The sequence below is a fragment of the Theropithecus gelada genome, chromosome 8 (assembly GCF_003255815.1).
Source record: "Theropithecus gelada isolate Dixy chromosome 8, Tgel_1.0, whole genome shotgun sequence".
NCBI lineage: Eukaryota > Metazoa > Chordata > Mammalia > Primates > Cercopithecidae > Theropithecus > Theropithecus gelada.
Window position 1 is genome coordinate 29,748,799 of NC_037676.1, and position 5,575 is coordinate 29,754,373.

At 39.3% G+C, this 5,575-nt stretch overlaps 1 pseudogene; it reads right to left on the bottom strand.

Moving 5' to 3' along the window:
• Positions 1-2,368: 2,368 nt before the first annotated feature.
• On the bottom strand, positions 2,369-4,823 carry LOC112630141 (annotated as a pseudogene).
• Between the last annotated feature and the right edge of the window lie 752 nt (positions 4,824-5,575).

Sequence of the window (5,575 nt, forward strand, 5' to 3'; positions counted from 1 at the left end):
ACAACAGATGCCCCAACATCCTATTTGAATGGTGAACATTTAAAAAGCCGACCATACCAAGTATTGGTGGGGATATTGAAGGACTGCTGCTGGGAATGTAAAGCGGAACAAGCACTTTGGAAAATAGTTCGACAGTTTTGTAAAAAGTTAACATATACTTACCATGTGATCCAATCATTCTATTCCTAGGTGTTTACCAAAGAGAAGTGAAAGCAAATGTACGTTAACAGTACTTGAATACAACTTTTTATAGGAGCTTTACTTTTAATAGCCAAAGACCGAATTAAACCAAACGTTCATCAATAAATGAATAAATGAACACATTCAGCATCCATATACATTCAGCATATCCATATCCTGGGATAATATAAAGAAATGAACTATTGATACACACAACAATATGTCTGAACCTCAAAATAAATATGCTGAGTAAAAGAAGCCAGATAAAAAAGAGTATATATTGTATGAGTCAATTTAAAACTCTAGAAAATGCAAACTTATCTATGTTGATGAAAAGTAGGTCAGTGGTTGCCTGGTGATAGGATCATAACGGGTGTCAAAGAGGGAAGGAAACTTTTTTTTTTTTTTTTTGAAACAGAGTCTCACTCTGTTGCCCAGTGAAGTGGCGTGATCTCAACTTACTGCAATCTCTGCTTCCTGGGTTCAAGCGATTCTGCTGCCTCAGCCTCCCGAGTAGCTGGGACAGGGTTTCACCATGTTGGTTGGCCAAGATGGTCTCGATCTCTTGACCTCATGATCTGCCCGCCTTGGCTTCCCAAAGTGCTGGGATTACAGGCGTGAGCCACCGTGCCTGGCCAGGGAAGGAAACTTTTTTGGGTAATGAATATATTTATTATTATTATTATTTTTCAAATTCTCCTAGATCCTGAGGATATGCTTATTCTTTTGATTGTAGTGAAGGTTTCATGGTTGTATACATACTCAACACTTATCCAGTAGTACATTTGAAATATGCACAGTGGTTTGTATGTCATTTATGCTACAATAAAATAATTAAAATGTGCATCTTTTATGACCAAGATACTTCATTTAAGGTATGTGTAAAATGTGTTTAATAGAGCCTTGGTTGACACTGTAAAAATCTATGAACAATGCAATGCCCACTATTAGGGGATTAGTTATATAAATTTTGATGCCTTCACACAATGGAATTATAAAGTACTAAAAAGAATTTTATTCATGTCTACACACAGAAAGATACTCAAGATATTTGAAATGTAAGAAATAGACTGGGCGTGGTGGTTTATGCCTATAATCCCAGCACTTTGGGAGGTCAAGGTGGATGGATTGCTTGAGCCCAGGAGTTCAAGACCAGGCTGGGCAATATGGTGAAACCCTGTTTCTACAAGAGAAAAAAAATATATTAGCTGGGCATGGTGGCACATGCCTGTAGTTCCAGCTACTCAGGAGGCTGAAGTGGGAGGATTGTTTGAGCCCCAGAGGTCAAGGTTGCAGTGATCTGTGATCATGCCACTGCACCTCAGCCAATGTGAAAGAGCCAGACCCTGTCTCAAAATAAATAAATAAATAAATAAATAAATAAATAAATAAATTGTTGCTGGAGATATACAATGGTACAGCCACTGCAGACAACAGTTTGACAGTTATTCCAAAAACTAAACGTAGAGTTACCATATGACCCAGAAATTCCACTTCCCAGTATCATATATAGCCAAGAGAATTGAAAATACGTGTTCATGTAAAAACTTGTACATGAATGCTCATAGCAGCATTATTCATAATAGCCAAAAAGTGGAAACAACCCAAATGTCCATCTGATAAACGGATAAACAAAAAGTGCTCTATCCATATGATGGAATATTATTCATAAAAAGGAATAAGAAGGAATGAAGTACTGGCGTATCCTACAGCTTGGGTTAACCTGAAGGAAGCCAGACATAGAAAGCCACATATTGTATGATTCTGTTGATATGTAATGTCCAGAATGGGGAACCCATAGAGACAGTAGATTAATGGCTAACAGAGGCTGAGTGAGAGGAAGAATTGGGACTGATTGCTAACAGATACGGCATTTGTTTTTGCAAGGATGAAAATATTCTAGGTGATGTGGTGATGGTTACATAACACAGTAAATATAATAAAACAACCAAATACACCCTTTCGAATAGTGAATTTTATGTTATATGAAGTACATATCAATTTGTTTTTATTACGAATCCTCATTTCAGGAGAGTTTTAAAATATCCCAAAGGGGAATAAATATTAATCCATCCACAGAATTTCTCTTGCTGTTTTAAATATATTCTGATTTGCACATGTAAATAATGCATGCTTATGAAAGAAAGTCTGAACATCTATGGTGACCTTCACAAGTCCAAGTCAATTCCTAAAACAGGCAATGGTAAAAATACTGAATGATGTTGTACCACATACAGCCTGACAAAAATGCTAAAGACTGTGTAAGGAATATCCACATGTTTCTGAGGGTCAGTTCCCTGGAAACAGCTTCCTTATGGCCCTTGGAAGGTGGAAAAGCTCCTGTTTCATAAAAATGTGATAAGAGGTCCTCTTTTTCAATAAACTATTGATAGATCCCATTGGTAAGGTCATCAGTCTCCAGGGGTACATCTTTAACTGGAAAGATCCTGTAATGTTTGTGTGTGACTGTTGGTTTCCGGTACCCAAGGATCCAGGTTTGAATACTGATAGGTTCAGCTTTAGGATAAGCTATCGTTGTATCCATTATCCACTGGAGGCCTTTTGATTTGCTAATTCTTTAGCACGTCCTCCTGCTGGACTTCCATTTCCCTCTTGTGCTACAAGTGCATTCAAAATAATTTTTGTTGCCCCAAACCTTGGCAGAGTAACATGTGTATGAAATGGCAAGTTATTTTTCTCTGCAAATGCCCGACTTGTTTCTCGCCTCTTCCTGAGGAAGCCCCTTTCTGGAAACAAAATAATCCATTTTCAATCTCTGCTCCTGTAATTACTTTCTAAGTGCTCCTTGAGAAGCAGCAGCTGTTGGTCACAATAAGATCTTCCCTGTCTTATAAAAAAGTCTCCGTGAACTGGAGAAACAATTCCAAAGTTGATGTACTTAAAAATATGATCCATCAACCACATCATCTGAGCAGCAACCAGTCCTTTGTCCTGGAGGCGCATCATCAGTGTGCACACATCTGCTGTAGCCTGATGATTCACCAACACCACTGCTTCATCTTTTGAAATTGCTTTAACATCTTCTCCACATTCTATCTTTTTTTTTTTCTTTTTCTTTTTTTTTTTTTTGGAGACAGAGTCTAGCTCTGTCACCCAGGCTGGAGTGTAGTGGTGGTGTGATCTCGGCTCACTGCAACTTCCACCTCCCAGGATCAAGCAATTCTCCTGTCTCAGTCTCCCAAGCAGCTGGGATTACAGGTGCCCACCACCATGCCCAGCTAATTTTTGTGTATATATATGTATTATCTGAGATGGAGTTTCACTATTTTTGCCCAGGCTGGAGTGCAATGGCGTGATCTTGGCTCACTGCAACCTCTGCTCCCCCGGTTCAAGCGATTCTCCTGCCTCAGCCTCCTGAGTAGCCAGGATTACAGGCACCCACCACCATACCTGGCTAATCAATTTTTTAAAGTATTATTTTTGAAAAGCTGTGAAGAGCAAAAGTTGCAATGTTAAGAAAAGAAATTTGGATATAGTATAATTGGGTATAGTAAACATAATTTTATTTAAAAATTAAGGCCCTGTGTGGTGGCTCATGCCTGTAATCCCAGCACTTTGGGAGGCCAAGGTGGGCAGATCACTTGAGGCCATAAGTTTGAGACAAGCCTGGCCAACATGGCAAAACCCCATCGCCACTAAAAAAAAAAAAAAAAAAAAAAAAAAGAAAAATTAGCTGGGAGTGGTGACATATGCCTGTAATCCCAGCTACTCGGGAAGCTGAGGCAGGAGAATCACTTGAACCTGTGGGGTGGAGGTTGCAGTGAGCCAAAGTTGCACCATTGCACTCCAGTCCAGGTGACAGAGCAAGACTCTGTCTCAAAATGTATATATATATTCCAAATTAATTGATATACATACATATATATGCTTAGACATACAAAAAGATTTTTAAAATTATATACACATGTTAATACATGTATATAATTAATTTGGAGGACTATTCACTGAACTGCAGACAATGAATAGTATAGTTTTGCTATTAAATATGCCATATCAAAATCATTTTAAAATCACCTTTTAAGTGAAAATCATTTTATACTTACTATTTGTACAAACGTAGCTTTTTGTTTATTGAAAGAAATGGTTTTCATTCAATAGATAAAATATATATGTGAGATATTTGTATGTTAAAATAGTTTTTTTTTTTTTTTGGTTCTTTTTGAAACAGAGTCTTGCTCTGTTGCCCAGGTTGGAGTGCAGTGGTGCACTCACAGCTCACAGCAGCCTTGACCTCTGGAGGCTCAAGCAGTCCTCTAACCTCAGCCTCCTGGGTAGCGGGGACCACAGGCATGTGCCATCACTCCCAGCTAGTATATTTATTTAATTTTTTGTAGAGACAGGGTTTTGCTATGTTGCCCAGGTTGGTCTTGAACAGCTGGGCTCAAGGGATCCTCCCACCTCAGCCTCCCAAAACAGTCTCTAAAGTTTTAAAGTATTTTATTTTTTTGCAATAGAAAACTAACAATTGAGCTTAAGAGTATTCACTAATACTTTAATATTACTTTTATGTTTATTACTTATGGACAGCTCAGATTCTAATTAGGGTGATTCTTTTCCCTCAATTTTGAGTATAGGAATACAAATTATCTACCTCTCAAACTGAGCAAAATAAGCATGACCATTTCGTTAATGGCTGAGATTCACTTTGTGATCTCAAATGCCTCCATGCAACGGCATGGCAGCCCTGGGAATGTGCCTCTCCGACCTCCTGCTTCAGGGAGGGTAAGTAACTAAAGGCACAAACTGTTGTGTACTGACTTCCATTACAGTGTTCAGGCCAGGGCTCTGCTTCCCCTGCACTGTTCCCATTGACTGCTCATGGCAGGATACAAAGGCAGGCCCATTTCTGAAGACAGAGGACTCCTCTAAAAAGCACCTTTGGCTTGAGCATTCCCTGTTAGCCTTGCTGAATCTTCCTTATTGCAATGCTGCAAGCTAAGCTGTTTGTTCTCTCCTTCATAGGGGTGGGATCATAATGGAATCTGACGTCTCACCAGCCTCCTCCAGCCCCCCGTTTTCCCTCACCAACATTTGAACCAGTACATCTCTTATGTGTCTAATCCTATCTTGGCTTTGGCTTCTCAGATGTCCTGTGCTAGCGAAAGTAGTACCAAGAATGATCCAAGAAAACAGGTGGTAAGATTGTGATTTGGAATTGACCTACTAACACTCCAGTGGGCAAAGAGGATATTAACTTGGTTGATAGGTGGGGTATGGATGGTCGGTAGCATAAGGTAGTGAGTCAAAGGTGAAAGTTTCATCGATGGTGACCTGGGAAGATGTCCTGGTGGGGAGGAAAGATGTTGCAGGTGTGATGATTGAAGCATTTGAAACTTATGGAGAGAAAAATGTCCTCAAAGACAGCAGAATTGTT